Here is a 21892-nt window from a genome sequence, read left to right on the forward strand (position 1 = left end):
TTGGAAAGTTGTTAAAAATCTCATGCTAGACCAAAATCATGAAAGAAAGAAAGAAAATATTAGGTTTCATATCTCGTTAAGAAATCTTTCTTACAATATGTACAGCAGCCAAAATAAATGAAAGAACATTTTTCAGAAAACTACATTTAAAAGGGGTGTGAATCTTACTATAAAATGTGAGCAATTACTTTATTTCTAAATCTTTTTAGGTTCTAGTAAGAGGGCATAGCCTACAAGTTGTATTGCAGACACTTCACATATACTAGATCAATCAAACACTAGAAACTAATCATGGAGGGGTAGTGTTGGGGTAGACTTGAATGGTCTCTCTCCCTCTGCACTTTTTAAAAAGGCAGCTCGCCTTACTAACACATTCATTTTTATAGAATGTCCAGAACAGCTAAGATAAGACAGGTAAGGTAACTTTGTATTATTAATTTGGCATATTACCCAAGTACAGGGAACCTCTTGGGTTTTGATTACATTTCTGGTTATCTTGACTAACCATTGATAAAAGCATAACAAATGTGGTGCGGTAAAAAAGGAAGAAAGAAAAATACTGTTAACTGTATATGTCACAGTTCAAACATTTTCATACAAACTTTCACACATTTAACTAAAGTGATTGTTAAGTTTAATGATTTCAAGCCCAGTATTTAAAAATAATCTTAAAAACAGGGGCACTTTAATTCAATACATTTTACAAAGGCGCTTCTTTTTTTAAATACCTCCGCCCACATCCCCTTCTGTATTGAGCATATCGATGAAGAATTCAGCTTCCTCCAATCTTTTGCGTGCTCCCTTTGGTGTCCAGCTCATGGGATACACAAGGAAGTCGGATTCGTCATCGATATACTAAATACAGGCAAAGAATCAGCAGTCTGTTTACCTTAACAAAATGGTAAGTATTTTTAAAAAGGAGCGTCTCTGTAAAGTTTAATAACTTAAAGTGCCCTTGTTTTTAAGATTATTTTTAAATACAGGGCTTAAAATTATTAAACTTTACAATCACTTTAAGGACGACACTAAGTTTTTCAATTTCACGCTTGGTCAATAGAAGATGATAGAGATACTTCCGAAGAGGTAGAAACAGCTCTTGTAGAATAAGCCCTGACCCTTTCTGGAAATGAACCTGCCTTTCAGCTGATTAGCTTTGACAATGAATTGTACTAACCAAGATGAGACAATAGTCTTTGCAAGAGAAAAACATCCTTTACCATATCCCTATAGAACAAAAACCGTTTTTCTGGAATTATATGCAATGCTTTGCGGCCATGTTGCCTGTAAATATTTGTATTGAATTTCCTTTCAGGGAGCCTTAAAATGCCTTTATTTTAGAATTGTTGCTCTTGGGTCCAAGATGTCAGAACTGATTCTTCTAGGTTCCATCTCCTTTGTACATACTGCCCCTGGTAAATTGCTCCCCAAAATAATTTGCTAGAATCTATTACACAATCCAAAAGGGGTGTGTTAAAAAGGCAATGGATGAACACATTTTTGTCTTCTTCCAATCTGTTATATTAGACTGTTAAAGTGAATGTAAAGTTTCATGAATGAGTGCCTGGTTTTTAAAATACTATTAAAAACAGGGGCACTTTCATTAGTGAAACTTTACATTGCAGCGTTGTTGTTTTTTTTGTTTGTTTTTTAATACTTACTTTTTTCTTTAGCAAACACAAACCGCAATCTTCCACCCACAGTTCCTCTGTACTTACCTCAGCAATGGCGAAACCGGTTTCGTCCAATCATGGCGTGCACCCCAGAACGTCCATCTCGTGAGCACACGCCGTGATTGGAGGTAGCCAATTTCGTCATTGAAGTGCTAAGTACTGAGGAGCTGCAGGTGGAGGATAGCGGTTTGTGTATGCTAAAGAAAAAAGGTAAGTATTAAAAAAAAAAAAAAACACTGCAATGCAAAGTTTCATGAATGAATGTGCCCCTGTTTTTTATAGTATTTTTAAAAACCGGGCACTCATTCATGAAACTTTACATTCACTTTAAACTCAAATGTTTCCACTGCCTTGAATAGCAGATGGCTCAAACTCCACAGGGATATTAGTATTAAAAATTAATAGATACTATAACATAGAGCCAGTCTACAGTACATTTAACAAAATAGTCTGCAACAATGTTACTGCAAAGACTGCAAAAACATGCAGTCAATGCAGGATTATTACAGAGGATTTGAGGGGATATTCTGGGTTCATGACTGAAATCAAAACCAGAGAATAAAATAAGAATAAAACAAATTACAAGACATATGAAAAGATTACTGGCCAATGATCCCCAGAAAGGTCTAACTTCCTTGTATAGCGTTAAATCATACCTCTTTTGGGCACCCAGTGTTTAAACAGGTTTATAAATCTAGGAATAAAAATGCATATAAATTAAACTGCTCTGAACAAAAAGTAGAGTGGCACCAGAACAGGTACAAAAATAGTGTCCTGTTGTAGAAGACAAACCCACACCCTGGTGTCTTGCTAAAATCAAGAAAAACTGCACCTGGCCATGCTCATTGCCATTTCTGAGTTCATCACCTGCAAGTCCTTGATGTATTTGCACATCAGGGTGAAGAAAAATCAATGAATTAAAAATAAATAAAGGTTTGTTGTTTTTTTTTTATTTAAAATAAATGTCAACTTTCATGATAAAGTGCCCGGTTTTTAAAAAAAACTATTAAAAACAGGGGCACTTTCATTCATGAAAGTTTATATTGCACCAGATTTTACAAATACCTTCTTCTCCTGAAACGCCGGATCGCCAATCCCCCCGCCTGCTTCATCCTGCTGTACTTACACAGCAATGACGAAACCGGCTTCCTCCATCCACGGCATGGCCTCAGCAGATGGACGCTCCTGGGGGGGGGGGGAGCCGTGATTGAAGAAAGCCGGTTTCGTCATTGATGACAAAGTACAGAGGATCTGCAGGCGGGGGATCAGCGATCCAGCGTTTCAGGAGAAGGTATTTGTAAAATCTGGTGCAATGTAAACTTTCATGAATGAAAGTGCCCCTGTTCTTAAAACAATTATTTAAAATGGGCACTTTATCATGTAAGTTGATATTCACTTTAAATTAGATTTTCTGGTGCCTTTAAACCTTTGAGTGCTAAGCACTTTCCCACCTGGGTGCTAAGATTTTTTAATGTTTTTTTTATTTTTGTATTTTTTGAAAACTTTTTTTATTTTTTATTTTTTTTTCAGACCCCCAAGACGTACACTGTTGTAAATGTTAGGCGATTACCTTTCCAATAGTGGGTCTTGGGGGTCTGTAGCTGCTTAGATGCCTGAGATACAGGCTTCTAAGCAGCATGCCCCCTGCTCCTATACTTAACATTGTTAAGTATAAATAAAGTTGCACGGTGACGTCATCACGTTATTGCGCGAGACGTAACCACGCAAAACGGGAAGCCCCGGTGATGCCTGTCAGTCTACAGGCATGATCGCCGGGGTAGGAGCGGGTGGGAGCCCCCAGAACTGCTGAGCCGTCATTAGCACCAGAGTGGGAAACTCTGTGACGGCTCAGAGCCGTCATTAGCACTCAGAGGGTTAATGTAACGTTTCGGAAAACGTATCCCCTTCCTTAGACCAGTGGCGTCAAAAGGGGGGTGCAGGCCGCACCCGGATGATACCCTCCAGGGGGTGAGACCACCAAAAAAAAAAAGTACATTTATGCTTACCTGATAAATTAATTTCTTCTATGGTATGACGAGTCCACGGATTCATCCTTTACTTGTGGGATATTATCCTCCTGCTAACAGGAAGTGGCAAAGAGCACCACAGCAGAGCTGTCTATATAGCTCCTCCCTTAGCTCCACCCCCCAGTCATTCGACCGAAGGTAAAGGAAGAAAAAGGAGAAACTAAAAGGTGCAGAGGTGACTGAAGTTTAAAATCAAAAAATATAATCTGTCTTAAAATGACAGGGCGGGCCGTGGACTCGTCATACCATAGAAGAAATTAATTTATCAGGTAAGCATAAATTTACTTTTCTTCTATAAGGTACGACGAGTCCACGGATTCATCCTTTACTTGTGGGATACAATACCAAAGCTACAGGACACGGATGAATGGGAGGGACAAGACAGATGGTTAAACAGAAGGCACCACTGCTTGAAGAACTTTTCACCCAAAAACAGCCTCCGAAGAAGCAAAAGTATAAAATTTTGAAAATTTAGAAAAGGTACGAAGCGAAGACCAAGTCGCAGCCTTACAAATCTGTTCAACAGAAGCATCATTTTTAAAAGCCCAAGTGAGCTGTAATCCTTTCAGGAGGTTGCTGTCCAGCAGTCTCGTATGCCAAACAGATGATGCTTTTCAGCCAAAAAGAAAGAGGTAGCCGTAGCTTTTTGACCTCTACGTTTTCCAGAATAGACAACAAACAAAGAAGATGTTTGACGGAAATCCTTGGTTGCTTGCAAGTAAAACTTCAAAGCACGAGCCACGTCCAAGTTGTGCAACAGACGCTCCTTCTTAGAGGAAGGATTAGGACACAGAGAAGGAACCACAATTTCCTGATTGATATTCCTATTAGTAACAACCTTAGGAAGGAATCCAGGTTTGTTACGCAGAACCACCTTATCAGCATGGAAAACAAGATAAGGCGAGTCGCATTGCAATGCAGATAGTACAGAAACTCTTCGAGCCGAAGAGATAGCAACTAAAAACAGAACTTTCCAAGATAGAAGCTTAATATCTATGGAATGCATAGGTTCAAACGGAACCCCTTGAAGAACTTTAAGAACTAAATTCAAACTCCATGGCGGAGCAACAGGTTTAAACACAGGCTTGATTCTAACTGAAGCCTGAAAGAACGACTGAACGTCTGGAACATCTGCCAGACGCTTGTGCAGTAGAATTTATAAAGCAGATATCTGTCCCTTTAAGGAACTAGCTACCAATCCCTTCTCAAATCCGTCTTGGAGAAAGGACAAAATCCTAGGAATCCTGATCTTACTCCATGAGTAACCTTTGCGCCATATCTTATGAAAGATCTTCCTGGTGACAGGCTTTCGAGCCTGAATCAAGGTATCTATGACCGACTCAGAGAACCCCCGCTTGGATAAGCTCAAGCGTTCAATCTCCAAGCAGTCAGTCGCAGAGAAACTAGATTTGGATGCTGGAACGGACCTTGAATCAGAAGGTCCTGTCTCAGGGGCAGAGACCATGGTGGAAGAGATGACATGTCCACCAGATCTGCATACCAAGTCCTGCGTAGCCACGCAGGTGCTATCAAAATCACTGAAGCTCCCTCCTGTTTGATTCTGGCAATCAGACGAAGAAGGAGAGGAAATGGTGGAAACACATAAGCCAGGTTGAACGACCAAGGTACTGCTAGAGCATCTATCAGTACTGCTTGAGGATCCCTTGATCTGGACCCGTAACAAGGAAGTTAGGCATTCTGACTAGATGCTATCAGATCCAATTCTGGTGTGCCCCATTGATGAATCAATTGTGCAAACACCTCCGGATGGAGTTCCCACTCGCCCGGATGAAAAGTCTGACGACTTAGAAAATCCGCTTCCCAGTTCTCCACTCCTGGGATATAGATTGTTGATAGTGAGTCTCTGCCCATCAAATTATTTTGGAAACCTCTATCATCGCTAGAGAACTCTTTGTTCCCCCGATGATTGATATATGCTACAGTCGTGATATTGTCCGACTGGAATCTTATTAATCTGGCCGAAGCCAGCTGAGGCCACGCCTGAAGCACGTTGAATATCGCTCTCAGTTCTAGAATATTTATCGGGAGGAGAGCCTCCTCCTGAGACCACAAACCCTGTGTTTTCAGGGAATTCCAGACTGCACCCCAGCCTAATAGGCTGGCGTCCTTCGTCACTATGACCCATGCTGACCTGAGGAAACACATTCCGTGGGACAGATGATCCTGTGACAACCACCAAAGAAGAGAGTCTCTGGTCTCTTGATCCAGATTTATCTGAGGAGATAAATTTGCATAGTCCCCATTCTTTTTCTTTTTGCATAGTTGCAGTGGTCTGAGATGCAAGCGAGCAAACGGAACTATGTCCATTGCCGCTACCATTAGTCCAATTACCTCTATAAACTGAGCCACTGACGGCCGAGGAATGGAATGAAGTGCTCGGCAGGTGGTTAAGATCTTTGATTTTCTGACCTCAGTCATAAAAATTTTCATGTCTACCGAGTCTATCAGAGTTCCCAGAAATGGAACTCTTGTGAGAGGGACAAGTGTACTCTTCTTTATGTTCACCTTCCACCCGTGAGATCTTAGAAAAGCCAACACGATGTCCGTGTGAGATTTGGCTAGTTGGTAAGTTGACCACAGTTTCTCCAGAAGAAAATGACTGAACATACCTCACTGCTTATAGCATGAAAAACGTTCCTCACACTGAAATTTCTTAAGTACTCCTCAGCCATTCTGTGGGAACTGCTCTGGATCTTAGTGACAAATGCTAAGATCAGCCTCCAGGCAGAAGTCTTCATCCATCTGCTGCCTGAGAGAAAATAGTACACACCGGTACCATTTAAAATAAAAAACTCTTGCTTGAAAACAATAAAAACTAACATTTTATCACCTCTTTCACTTTACCCTTCCTAGTACTTAGAGTAGGCAAAGAGAATGACTGGGGGGTGGAGTCAAGGGAGGAGCTATATAGACAGCTCTGCTGTGGTGCTCTTTGCCACTTCCTTTTAGCAGGAGGATAATATCCCACAAGTAAAGGATGAATCTGTGGACTTGTCGTATCTTATAGAAGAAATATATATATATATATATATATATATATACATACATACATATACTGTATATATAAATACATATATAAATACATCAAGCAGTAAAGGAAGCACTCAAATATTTAGAGTAAATACATAGTTAAAGGCCTTATTAAAAATTAATATTGCATAAATATGCTTTTACATATTTTCATCTAATTAACGGCAAAGGGCTCCAATGCACTCATATGTGTGTCTATACGTGTACACTTATGTTTTTACGTGTTTATATATATATTTGTAAATACATCTGTACCCACACATCATATATATATATATATATATATATATATATATATAAACACAAATATCACACAAATATATATTTATGTATCTCAATGTTAAAGTCATTTCACTGCCTTTTTTGTTTCTCTAACACCTGAGACCTCCTCTTTCTATCTTTAAGACTTTATAACTTTTGTGTGCAATATTTTGTTTTACCGTATATACTTGAGTATAAGCCGAATTTTTCAGCCCACTTTTTGGGCAGAAAAATCCACTTCGGCTTATACTCCAGTGAACAAAAAAAAAAAAAAAAAAAACTTACTGAGGACTTGCGCTAGAGGTAAGGAGTCTGCGCATGCTCTGTTTCATAGCATGAAAGACTAGCATGAACCCCGGACGCAAACGAGCAATATATATGGTAAGCAGTTACAATAAATGATTGTTTATTTTTGTAGTGTCACAATTGCAAAGCATTGCTTGAAGACACTGCAGTTCTTTTCTTCAGACATAAAAGTTCTTTGCAAATATGACATAATATACACATATATATTGTCAAATTATATTTTTTTTTTTGGGGGGGGGGAGCAGATAGAGCTTTATTTTGATTGTACTCTAGTTACAGTATTTTTAGAGTTGGGTTTACGGTACGGTATATTTTTATTTTATGGTATGGCATTTTTTTTTTAAGTTTTTTTTTTAATGTTAGAAATGGATCCCAGTACTTCTAATCCTGCACCAAAACAAAAACGCAGGTCATACGAAGCTGCTTTCAAACTAAAGGTTGTGTCAAGAGCAGAAAAAAGCAATAACAGTATTGCAAGTAGGGAATTTGGTGTTGATGAAAAACAAGTGAGGGAGTGGCGGAAAATGAAGGCTGACTTGGAAAAGATTCCAAAGGCAAAAAAAGCTCGACGTGGTTTAACAACTCCATATGGGGCTCTAGAGACTGAATTGCATAAATGGGTTATGGAGTGTCGTCAAAATGGTTACTGCGTAACACGCATGGGAATTCGCTTACGTGCCCTTCAAATGGCTAAAGATGACAAATTAAAAGCACCAGGCATTGAAAATTTTGTTGCATCAGCAGGATGGTGTACTGGCTTCATGAATAGGTATGGCCTATGTTTGCGGCAAAGAACAAAGATTTCACAGAAGTTGCCAAAAGACCTTGATGAAAAAGTGATGTCATTCCATTCATTCATCATAAAACAAAGAAAGATCCATAACTATGACCTGGGAGATATTGGGAATATGGATGAAACACCTATGACCTTTGATCTTCCAAGCAACAGAACCGTGGCAAGTTTGGGAGACAAAACTGTTTTACTCAGAACCACAGGTAATGAGAAAAACCATTTTACAGTCGTTCTGTCATGTTTGGCTAATGGAACTAAGCTGCAGCCTGTCATTATTTTTAAAAGAAAGACCTTGCCTAAAAAGGTCAATTTCCCACCACGAATTACAGTGCGTGCACATGTTAAAGGCTGGATGAATAAAGATGGAACAAAAAAGTGGCTGGAAGAAGTTTGGAACGGACGACCAGGAGCAGCCTTAAAGAAAAAACCATCATTGCTAGTTTGGGATATGTTCAGAGCCCACACATCTGATGACATAAAAATATTGGCAAAGTCTTCTCAAGTTACTTTAGCCGTTATTCCAGGTGGGCTTACATCTGTATTACAGCCCTTAGATGTGTGTTTAAATAAACCTTTCAAAGACCGTGTGCGAAAGATGTGGTGCGAATGGATGTCATCTGGTCAAGCCCGACTGACAAAAGGTGGAAATATGATGAAGCCTGACATAGAACTGATAGCAAAGTGGGTTCGTGATGCATGGGAAGACATTCCAGAGGACATGGTGAAGCACGCCTTCAAGAAATGTGCCATAAGTAATGCTATGGATGGCAGTGAAGACACTGCTTTGTATGAGGACGACAGCTGTGATAGTGATGACTGCGAACTCTGTGACAATGTATATGATGATAACCTCACACCAGCTACAGCTGAAGCTCTGTTTGGACATACAGATGAGGAGGAGGAATCCAGTTTTGAAGGATTTTGATGCTTGTGTTTTAGCTTGGTACTTTAATGTTATATATTGTTTTTGTTGAATATACTGATAATATATTGTTTTTGTTGACCCTCTTTTCCACATGCCTCAATTAAAGCAATTTTATTGTTATCTACCTGTATTTTTATTTTTGAAATTTACCGTGAGCTGCTGCATTTCCCAGCCTCGGCTTATACTCGAGTCAATAACTTTTCCAGGTTTTTGGGGGTAAAATTAGGGGTCTCGGCTTATACTCGAGTCGGCTTATACTCAAGTATATACGGTAATTTTTATTACATGGTGTTATGAGTGTATAACACTATACTTTAATTATTTTTGATGAGTTTTGTGACACTTATGTTTCACGAAACTGTTAACCAGAGCTCTGAGGACACGGTAATCATTCTATCTAAAATCGAGATTGCGCAATAGCATTTACTTTCAACTCTTAATACAAGCGGTAAGTCTGATAAACTCCTGCGATAAACCCGTATCGCTCGGGTGCAAACATTTGCGCTCCACCCGTAATTTAGCCCCATATGTTTTTAAAAACTATTTTGGTAATTGCTTTTTGGTAATTAGAACGCCGCTAATTGCAGCTGCGCACCACACTGCCAGGGTTACTCACCCTTCCTTCTTTCACTGAATCCAGACCTGCCAAGTGCATTCCTGTATTTTGTTACTGTTCTCCGTCTACAACTTTGGCTGACTGTGTTCCTGGTTCCTGACTTCAGCTATTGTTCTGGTAGTTCCTGGTCTCTGTGCTCCCTGACCTGGCTCGGCTGACTACAAGTTTTGTCATCTGTTTCCTGGCTTGGTACCGACTTTGTCCTGGATATCCCTATTGCTTTCTATTGTTATTTTAAATAGACGTTATTTATTTTTTAACCTTCACTTTCTGTTTCCGTCAGGTTTCTTGGTTCCCCGACACACACTTCTGAAATTCCTGGCAGTGAAGGGGTTAATTAGTTAGCTAGTAAGGGTAATGGTATTGTAATGAAGGTATTAACCCCCCCCTCTTTGATCCCTCCATAACAGATCTCCTCCCAACACACTCCTCACCACCATCTTAGGTACTGGCAGACAGTCTTGCCAGTATGCAGTTTAGCGCTTTTTCTTTATACATTTTTTTACTGCAGTGTAGGTATCCCTCCTAAACCCTTCCACCTCCCTAATACCTTCCTAACCAACCTTCCCTGTTTGCCAGTACCCGGTTTAAAGGTACAGTACTTTTAATTTAAATTTTATTAATATATTTTTTTCTATAGTGTAGGGATTTACCTTCACCCTCCCCAAGATCATTATGTTGGGACCACTCCCTCCTCTAATTTTCTCTTTTCCTGTAGTGTATGGACCTATGACTACCTCTTCCTCCCTACCTTCCCAACTGGGCTGCCCACCTGCCACGCACCAACACATCTAATTGGCACCAACATATGATCGTTACAGTGACACGATCTGGCAATCTGGCTTCATATCGTGTTCCATTTACATATGAAAGCAGATGCCCGAAGCCCACAAACTGCAAGTCTCAGTTGTTACTTGACAACTGAGACTGTATGGGCTTCCAAAATGTCCAACGTATATCTACATTATGCGGTACACTGGGCTTCACATTGCATGACGTAGATATTGATCAGATTGGGATAAGGGGTTTAACCATCATCAAATTTATGTTCTCTTGGTATTCTTTGTTGAAGAGTAAAGCTAGGTAGGCTGATAGCAGCATAAATGTGTTTTTCACACTCTATAGCAACAGTGTTTGCAATAATGTTTATAGCAATGTTAAACATAGTTGCAAACACTAATGTTAGATGGCTAAGATACGTGCCTTCCTGAGCTCACGTAGGATTACTCTAAGCCACTGGTTATCAAACCTGTCCTCAGGCCTCCCCAGCAGTCCAGGTTTTCAGTATTACCTTGGATAAGAGCAGGTAAAATAACCCTGTTTACTAATCAGCTGATTATTTCACCTGTGTTCTAGTTCAGATATCCTCAAAATGTGGCCTGTTAGGGAGGCCTGAGAACAGGTTTGAAAACCAATGCTCTAAGCAAACTGATAAGTAAATTGGAAAGTTGTTTCAATTACATTTTATAAGCATAGTATTGAGATTATTCCCCTTCTCCCACTGGTCACGGGTGATGCCAAATCTCCTTCAGATACCAGATACCTGCAGTGTAATCTAGATTTGATAATAGCAGCACCAATGATTAGAGGGAGGTGCATGAAATGAATTCAGTGTCTTTTTAAAGTTCAATTTTGACTTTACTGGACCTTTAAAATTCTAGGACATGTTGTTCCCTAGCTCCCAAAAACTTGTCAAGCCGTTATATAGGATGTAGAAAAATTTTACACAAGTTACTCTAAAAGGTAAATAGAAGAAAAAAAGGTAAACACTAGACATATAATATTTAATATTTCGATATTTGTTTTACAAAGAATTAATGAAGGTGCTCACAATCCTGCATTCAAATAGTTCAGACACTGGACATACGATAACTGTAAAAGTGCACCTTAACCACTTGACGAATGACCAAAAAAATGACCCTGTACGTCCTCAGGTAATCTGAGATCGCTTCCAGCTGATCTAACAGTATTGCAGCGTTGCTTCTGCATCCTGCAATACTGTTCCCGACTGCTGGGCCCCGGATTGATCACTCCTCACGAGCGATCATTTCCGGTTTCGCTCCACGTGGAGCCCGACTGTCGAGCAGAGCATCGGAAACAATCGGGCACGCTTCCGGTGCTCTGCTTGTGTGCCGAGTGCCTCGGTGGGTCGAGGCACTCAGTATGTATTAAAATATAAAAAAAGTATATTTATTTTTAATAGTATAAGCCCCATATAGCCCCCCTCCCCCACAAGGCTTCAAAGATGGCGATGCCCAGTGCATCATGGGGCTTCTGGGTGTCCCTAGCCTGCCTCATCATAGGGGTAGGCTAGGGTCATCCAATCTGAGCTTGCTCTATAATTTATTTTTAAAAAAATAAAATATCCCATTTGTCTCATCATGTCAATATTGGTAAATATTGACTCTGATCAGTGTGGATCTCCCTCCCTCTCCTCTTTATCTAATATATTTGTTAAAATTTGTAAGACCCAAATGTTCTTTTCAGAGCCATTAACCCCTAGCTTGCCAGTGATCACTATAAATTACTGGCAGTAGCACAGCTGCACTTTTTTGCTGTCTGTGCATTTTTTTAGGGGTTCATTTTTTTTAGTATTTTTTTGAGAGACCCAAAGGCTCTTTTCAGAGCCAATTAGTTAATTTAAATTTAGTGTTGATTTTTTTTAGTATTTTTTTTTATCTGACAGATAAAATAAATAATGTCACAGTGAATATAAAGTGCTGAGGAGGCGTATGCCATCCTTGCATCAGAGTCAGACGCCTCTATATCTGACTCAGACCCCAATATTGACCCTGCCATATGCTCAGATACATCATTAGATACAGGCTCAACTGATAGTGATGTATCTGTGGCTGCTAGCCCCCCGCTAGCCCCCGTGCCAGGAGGAGACATGTTGCTGCCATCGCTGCTAAAGATTGGGTAAAGCATCATTACCAGAGGCCACATATCCCACCCTTCACAACAAATCCTGGCATCAATATGGATGTTACAGGATTTAGCCTCCAACTGTTTCTGGAGGTGTTTCTAGGCGATGATGTATTGGGGAACATTGTTGCTCAAACTAATTTATATGCCCATCAGTTCCGTGCTGCAAAGCCTAACTCATATTTTGCAAAGCAGCAATGGGCCGCCATCAATGTGCCAGAATTAAAAACATTCTGGGTATCGACTATGCTGATGGGCATCATAAAGAAACCCTCCATTTGCTCCTACTGGAGCAGTAGCTCCATCAGCTCTACCCCCATTTTCTCCCAGTGTATGTCGAGGAAGAGGTATGAAATGATTCTACATTTCATGCACTTCAGCGACAACAGCCTGTGCCCCCCTAGGGAGCATCCCCAATTTGACAGGCTGTATAAAATCCGTCCCTGATTACCCACTTTGCTGCCAGGTTTGCAGAGGCTTATACACCTGGAAGGAATATATGTGTGGATGAATCCCTGATGAAGTATAAGGGAACGCTGGGATTCAAGCAGTATATTCCTTCAAAGCACTACAGGTATGTGGTAAAGGTGTATAAGCTCTGTGAGAGCAAGACTGGGTATACTCAGGCCTTCCAGGTGTATGAGGGAAAGGATAGCCACCTTGACCCTCCAGGTTGCCCAGAACATATGGGAACCACTGGCAAGATTGTCTGGGACCTGAATTACCCCTGATGAACAAAGGGTACCACTTGTATTTAGATCATTTCTATACAAGTGTGTTTTTGTTCAAGCTACTGTATTGCTTTGATACAGTAGCTTGTGGTAAAATTAAAAAGAACCACGCAGGTTTCCCAGGACAACTTGCATGCACCCGGCTACAAAGATGGGAGACCTTAGCTCTGCCCCAAGAGGAGCTGTTGGCAGTAAAGTACAGAGACTAGAAGGATGTATACCTTCTTACCACCATTCACCAAGAGAGGACTGTGGAGGTCTCTGTACATGGCAAAGCTGAGAGCATAACGAAGCCAGTGTGCATCAAGGCTTATAACCAGCATATGGGTGGGGTTGATCAGGCAGATCAGCTGCTGCAGCCATACCTAATTATGTGGAAGACAAGGGCCTGGTACAAAAAAGGTTGCAATTTACTTAATGCAGATATTAACCCACAACGCTTTTTTGTTGTTCAAAAAAGCAAACCCCGGAATGAAAGACTTTTTTACAGTTTCAGCTCCAGATCATTTTGGGGATTTTGTACCAAGATGCACCTGCTCCCAAGGCGGTGATGGGAGAGAGCAGAGTTGGGGGCTACCCATTTTATTTTTAAAATCCCCATTACTGCCACAAAGCAGAAACCTCATAAAAATGCAGAGTCTGTACCAAGAGGAATAGAGAAAGGACACCATATATTACTGTCCTGATTGCCCTGGACAGCCTGGACTCTGCATTGGGGACTGCTTCAAGCGGTATCATACAAAAGGTCCATTTCTTATTTATTTTTAAAGTTTGCTGTGGAGTTTTTTGGTTATGTTTACTGTTAGAGGTTTACTGTTAGGGGGTTTACTTTTACTGTGTCAGATTTCTACATTTCACTACTCTATTTTTATAGGTTCTAAAATCGGTGCTGTATTTTACCAAAACCGCTATCAAGCCTATGCATGGGTGTACTCATGGGGGCTTGCAGAAAACAATCTGGATTGTTTTTTTTTGCATTAACTTACAACTGCCTCTCCTAAATCAGTCAAAAATGTAAATGAAAATTGAAAAATTACCACCATATGGGGTATGCGATAGGCCCCAAACTAAAGAAAGAAGATACCTGGAGTGTTTTCTTGCAATAAATAAAAACAGGCTCTCCGAAATCATAGTCAAAAAGCAATGTGGGTGTATGTAAAAAGGCCCCTCAAAAGAAGATAGTCAAATAAGATATGTTAAATTTGAAAAAAATCAAACACATGTCAGAAGTTTGGCATTGCAAACCCCCAAACAAGGAGATCTTGCTTCAACAAATATTGGGGTGTTCTTTGGCAATAACACATAACAGGAACTGAGAATACATGCCTACAAACTAACACTAGTCAACTTGTTTAACTTCTATTTCTCTTCTAGCAATTCAATATCAAATTATTTCTCGGCGGCCCGTATTTCTCTAATTTTGAAGAAAGGTAAGGACCCGGAGGATCCTGGGTCTTATAGACCCATTTCTGTTTTAAATACAGACTATAAATTATTGACCGCCATTGTTGCGTCCAGAGTGGCCAAATTACTGGATGGAGTTATACATCCAGACCAAACAGGATTTATGAAGGATAAAAATTCTCTTTAGAATATTCGCAAAGTAACCTCTTTTTTGGACTTTGCTTGGAACTTAGACCCCAAGAGTGATGTCTTTAAGAAGATCAGCTCTGCAGCAATTCTCACGGTAGATGCGGAAAAGGCCTTTGATGCAGTGAACTGGAATTATTTATTTTCAGCATTAGAACGATTTGGATTCAAGAATCAGTTTTTGGAATTTATCAAGAACTTATATAAAAATCCTATTTCATTTCTCTGCATCAATGGCCACTCGTCTCCATATATATCGCTTAAAAGGGGGACTCGGCAAGGATGCCCCCTTTCTCCGCTGCTCTTCAACTTGGCATTAGAACCGTTTGCCATTTTACTAAGGGATTACTTACCCGGAATTTCCTTTGGTTCTTCTAAGTTAAAAACTCTTCTCTATGCAGACTACCTTTTGATTTTTTTGGACAATGCAAAAGATACTATCCCCTTAGTGTTGCAATTATTTAAAACCTTTTCTTCTTTCTCGGGGTACAAAATTAATTATGACAAGAGTGAACTCCTTTGGTTACATAGGAATGGCTCTAAATGGGTAGATCACCCCTTTAAAGTGGTGGAATCTTTCCGGTATTTAGGTATTATCTTGCATAGAAACCCTGCGAATGTGGTATGAATTAAATTTTCGCCCGATTTTGTTGAAAATTAAAAATGATCTACAAAATTGGTCTTCTCTCCCAATTTCCTTATCAGCAAGAGTTAATTTAATCAAAATGATTATTCTTCCAAAGATTTTATATCTCTTACAAAATCTCCCGTTATTATTGACCAATAGAGATATCCATGACTTACAGTCTTGGCAATCCAAATTTATTTGTGGCAATAAAAAACCAAGGATTAGCCTGAGTAGACTGATACAAAAGCGGTCACATGCAGGTTTAGCCTTGCCAGATTTTAGATTATATAACTGGGCATGTTTAGCCAAGTTAGCTTTTGACTGGATTACGGAGTCAAATAAGTTTGTTGCGCTGGAGTTAGAATCATTTCTGATTTCTTCTTTTGCATTAAAAGCTATCCTTCACTGTTCTTTGAAAAGTTTGCCGTTAAATGTTTGTAAATTGATCTCTTTTAAAAATGTCATTGTGGCGTGGCATAAAATCTGTCGGGTTTTAAAAATCTCACCAGTATTTTCTGAGTTTCTCCCGATAGTAGGTAATCCTGAATTTATGCCTGGTATTAATCAGCAAGCTTTTAGGCTTTGGGCAGAAACAGGATTGGTCTATATCCATCAGTTATTTGACTCTAATCAATTGCTTACATCAGAGTTACTGTTTCGGAAATTCAATTTACCTAGTTCAAATTTGTATGCTTATTTTCAGCTACGACATTATATATTTAATCAGAGGTTGGACACAGTAGTATTCCTTGATTGGATAGACATTAAGAGTATAATTCGCCAGTTCTCGCTAGGTCGATCTTCAATATCTTTGATCTATGACATTCTCTTGGCTAAACAGGGGGAATTATGTATAGATAAATTATATAATTTTTGGAAAAGGTATTTCCCGCAATTAGAGGAGAACAGAATTGAGCGAAGTTTTTTGGAGCTAGAAAAGTTACAGATTTCTGCTTCATGGAGAGAAGCCCATTTTAAATTAATTAACAACTATTATCTCGCCCCTGATAAAAACAGAATTTATGTTTACCTGATAAATTTCTTTCTCCAACGGTGTGTCCGGTCCACGGCTTCATCCTTACTTGTGGGATATTCTCTTCCCCTACAGGAAATGGCAAAGAGAGCACACAGCAAGAGCTGTCCATATAGTCCCCCCTCTGGCTCCGCCCCCCAGTCATTCGACCGACGGTTAGGAGAAAAATGAGAAACCATAGGGTGCCGTGGTGACTGTAGTGTATAAAGAAAGACATTTTTCAAACCTGATTAAAAACCAGGGCGGGCCGTGGACCGGACACACCGTTGGAGAAAGAAATTTATCAGGTAAACATAAATTCTGTTTTCTCCAACATTGGTGTGTCCGGTCCACGGCTTCTTCCATAACTTGTGGGAACCAATACCAAAGCTTTAGGACACGGATGAAGGGAGGGAGCAAATCAGGTTACCTAAACGGAAGGCACCACGGCTTGCAAAACCTTTCTCCCAAAAATAGCCTCCGAAGAAGCATAAGTATCAAATTTGTAAAATTTGGCAAAAACCTCGTTCTTGAAGGCCCATGTGGAAGCCACAGCTCTAGTAGAATGAGCTGTAACTCGTTCAGGAGGCTGCCGTCCGGCAGTCTCATAAGCCAAACGGATGATGCTTTTCAGCCAAAAAGAAAGAGAGGTAGCAGTAGCTTTCTGCCCTCTCCTCTTACCAGAATACACGACAAACAAGGATGAAGTTTGTCTGAAATCCTTTGTTGCTTCTAAATAGAATTTCAAAGCACTGACCACATCAAGGTTGTGTAACAAACGTTCCTTCTTCGAAACTGGATTCGGACACAGAGAAGGAACAACAATTTCCTGGTTAATATTCCTGTTGGAAACGACCTTTGGAAGAAAACCAGGCTTGGTGCGTAAAACTACCTTATCTGTATGGAATACCAGATAGGGAGAAGTACACTGCAAAGCAGATAATTCAGAAACTCTTCTAGCAGAAGAAATAGCAACCAAAAACAAAACTTTCCAAGATAGTAACTTAATATCTATGGAATGCATGGGTTCAAACGGAACCCCCTGAAGAACTGAAAGAACTAAATTTAGACTCCAAGGAGGAGTCCGAGTTCTGTAAACAGGCTTGATTTTTTTTTTTTTTTTATAAATGTTTTTATTGAGGTACATTGAGAGGCATACAACAATTATGCGGATAAATTTTGTGCTACATGTTACATACAATAATGGCTTCAATGATCCTGAAGTAGCGAAATAAACATATAAGAAATGAGAAGAATAACATCAGTTTACATACTATGTAGACATTGAATATAGAAAATGCCCAACATTAAGAGACCTTTTAAAGCATTTAGATAAAAGAGGGCAAATATAGGCCAAAAAGACCATCTTTGGATCACCTCATTATACCTCGATTTTATAACCTTTAAAATGGAAGATCTAATATATTAAATAGGCTGTAACAAAATCCAAATCAAAACCAAAACCCCTTTAATAATAACGGGCAGGAACTTTAGTAGGACCTACCGGCCCACACATCAAGGTATTGACTTCTATATGTCTGGTCTTAAGAAGGACCCTGGAATATGTTGAAGAAAGAAAAACTTAGCAGGTATAAGTCAAGCAAGCTTATTAGTCTGGTTAAGTTAGATAACTTCCGTAATATGGTGCCATATGTAATAAAAAGAGATACTAAAGGGGCGATGGAAGGTGCGGTATAATCAAGAGAAACCGCTTTTTTAATTCTCCTAGGAGACATATTATGTAATAGTAGGGGGGGGGGGGGGAGGTGGTAAGATAAATACAGTGAATGGTGGGTATGCCAAAAGAGACTATTAAGGTGTAAGGTGCCAATTATATAATGTTACTGTGTCGAGGAGGAGAGCAAGTAAAATTGTGAGAGAGACAGGGTATGCATATGGATTATGAACACAGCTAGTTAGTATTGTTGCTTAGTCCAGTTGATCTAAATAGAATAGATAACGACAAGACCTTGGTATTGAGCGCAAAAGATAGGTGTGTACTATATATCATAAAATAAGTCAGAGCTGACGTATATGTGACCAACATAGTGAGTAGTAAGTTCCTACCTTAACACAATTAAATCTATATATCTGAGAGACCATCTTAGCACAGTAAAGCTAAAAAATGCAGTAAATCATCTAACAGTGTGACATGAGTATAACCATTAGTTAGGCGTTATAGTGAAAAATAGGGAATATGGTTGTGTTATAAGCTTGTAATTTTTTATACTCTGCCATCCGGACACGGGCCCTATGTCCAAACAGCAGGCAAAGACAATTGAATATGTAGGCGTATGACTCTAAGTAGTTGTCAACTTAACCTCCCTGAGCTCCTTGAATAACATTTTGAGTTTGTTTCACCTGGTGGTAACTGTAAATTCAGTAGTGACAGTGGGGATACTGAAAAAAGCCAGCTATGTTTATGGGTGGCTACATGCCCCAAAAACTCTCACTATAAATTACTAGCTACTATGCCCAATAATCAAGAAACTAAGACTTGACATTTATAGGTTGCTGGGGAATGATGGTAGAGTGTCAAATATAGAGAGTAAAGTAGTAATGCGCAGTTTTGAGAGTGTGTGAGATATACAGACAGCAAGACTGCATAGGGTATGGAAGCCATAGAGAGAACTGAAAGCCTCAGATAGAACTGTTCAATGAAGGCTAGTATTAACTAATTAGTAAGACTCCCCTGGGCATATTAGTCTGACCAACAAGTATCTGATTACAATATAGTTAAGGTATTGCCACAGAGCTGACTCACCAAAAATAGCATTGTATATTAGCAAATACAGAAATTGTCCATATCTATATATAACATATTGTATAAGCAAGATTGGGCTGTAAACAGAGCATAATCTGGTTAATCCAACCCAAACAAACTATGAACACACTGCTGTGAAACTCTTAACTTGATATTTATATTTGCAGAATAACAGAAACTGCACTATTTAAATATTGAGTAGGTGCATCCGATAACTCATAACTATTACACATAGAACAATATGCATCCTCGTGTGCTCTGTGCCAGAGGGACTGAAAGAAATAGCAATAATAATGGAAAGTCATTGTCTCTGAGATCCTCCACACACTTTCGAAGATCCAGAGAGTCAAAATCAATAAACCTGAACTTTGGTCAGCCAACCCCGGTACGGTAGCATTCGTAGCGTCCCAGGCACATCTCATTCTGTAGCAATAATGCCTCCATGAGAAACGCCACATGTAAATTCCAAGTACCGCAGCAGAACCGCATGGCTAAACATGTTACCTGTGTAGCGAGTCCGCCGCCACACGCTGGAGAGACTGCCCGGCACTGGCCCGCCACTGTGCCTTTGTAAAATGGAGACCCAAGTGAAGCCAGTCCCGGCTGTTCAGCAAGAAAGCAGGCTACCAAGTAAGCACTAGGGAAAGACAGGCAGGAAGTTTCAGAGGCGATAGGGAGGTAGGAATTGTGTTGGTCCGTTCTCACACCGGCATATATGTAATGCTGTGGGCCTAGAGACGTAGGATGTGTCGGGGCCTCCGTCCCATTATCTTCTTCTGTGACAGGAGAAAATAATACTCCATCTTCTGTCTTGCGCTGTGTCCGATTCTGCATCGGCTGGGTAGATAAACTGCAGCCATCGGTGGGATAGAGCTTAGGTAGTTGCAGTTCCAGAAGTCGGACGGCTGACTCAATAAGGCCTCGTGCTATGAGCTCCCAGTCCGCTGCGGCCGCCATCTTGTTATTTCCGGGGATCAACAGTGCGGCTGGTATAGGTATTGAAGCTGCTCCGGTATTTAGCTCAGTGGGTTGGGGAAATACAGCGAGTCGCTGTGTATGTAATGTGGGTCTGATTCCTACCCCAGCCGGCTCCGATACCCTCTCTGTTGCGTCCTTATAGCTGTAATGGATGGCCTAAATCGGGCTTAATTAAAGATTGTAGATGCCCTATTTTGGGATGGCCATAGGCTGTAGGATGAGATCGTCAATGATATTATAAGTTCATATATATTAAATTGTATTTTTGCCCCCAAAATCAAGCTGTAGAGCCGGAGCTCTGGCAACATGCGTCCGGCTGGTTAGGCAGTTGGCTCCGCCCCCCAACAGGCTTGATTTTAACTAAAGCCTGTACACACGCCTGTACATCTGGCACGGCTGCCAGACGTTTGTGTAATAAAACAGACAGAGCAGATATCTGTCCCTTTAAGGAACTAGCTGACAACCCTTTATCCAAACCCTCTTGGAGAAAGGAAAGTATCCTGGGAATTTTACTCCAAGAGAATCCCTTGGATTCACACCAACAGATATATTTTTGCCATATCTTATGGTAAATTTTTCTAGTTACAGGTTTTCAGGCTTGCACCAGAGTGTCTATCACTGAATCCGAAAACCCACGCTTAGATAGAATCAAGCGTTCAATTTCCAAGCAGTCAGATGCAGGGAGACTAAATTTGGATGTTCGAATGGACCTTGTACTAGAAGATCCTGTCTCAAAGGTAGCTTCCATGGTGGAGCCGATGACATATTCACCAGGTCTGCATACCAAGTCCTGCGTGGCCATGCAGGAGCAATTAGAATCACTGATGCCTTCTCCTGTTTTATCCTGGCTACAAGCCTGGGAAGGAGAGGAAACGGTGGAAACACATAAGCTAGATTGAACGACAAGGTCGCCACTAATGCATCCACTAGTGTCGCCTTGGGATCCCTGGATCTGGACCCGTATTGAGGAACCTTGGTGTTCTGGCGAGACGCCATCAGATCCATATCTGGAATGCCCCAAAGATGTGTTAACTGGGTAAAAACCTCCGGGTGAAGTACCAACTCCCCCGGATGGAAAGTCTGACGACTCAAATAATCCGCCTCCCAGTTGTCTACTCCTGGGATGTGAATTGCAGATAGATGGCAGGAGTGATCCTCCGCCCATTTGATGATCTTGGATACCTCCCTCAACGCCAGGGAACTCTTTGTTCCCCCCTGGTGATTGATGTACGCTACAGTCGTCATGTTGTCCGACTGAAATCTGATGAATTTGGCCTCCGCTAGTTGAGGCCATGCCTGGAGCGCATTGAATATCGCTCTCAGTCTAAAAAGTTTATCGGAAGAAGAGACTCTTCCCAAGACCATAGACCCTGAGCTTTCAGAGAGTTCCAGACCGCACCCCAGTGTAAGAGACTGACGTCGGTCGTGACGAAGATCCACTCTGGACTGCGGAAACTCATTCCCAGAGACAGGTGATCTAGAGTCAACCACCAGCGGAGTGAGTCCCTGGATACCTGGTCTACTTGAATCTGGGGAGACAAGTCTGCATAATCCCCATTCCACTGTTTGAGCATGCACAGTTGTAATGGTCTTAGATGAATTCGAGCAAAAGGAA

The 21892-nt window shown here is 40.5% G+C and overlaps 1 protein-coding gene across 1 annotated transcript in view; it reads right to left on the reverse strand.

The window, feature by feature from the left end:
• LOC128651370 (serine/threonine-protein phosphatase 4 regulatory subunit 1) overlaps positions 1 to 21892 on the reverse strand; it is a 515789-nt gene that overhangs the window by 419197 nt on the left and 74700 nt on the right. The gene's annotated exons all lie outside the window — the stretch shown is intronic.

The sequence above is a fragment of the Bombina bombina genome, chromosome 1, assembly GCF_027579735.1.
Source record: "Bombina bombina isolate aBomBom1 chromosome 1, aBomBom1.pri, whole genome shotgun sequence".
Lineage (NCBI taxonomy): Eukaryota > Metazoa > Chordata > Amphibia > Anura > Bombinatoridae > Bombina > Bombina bombina.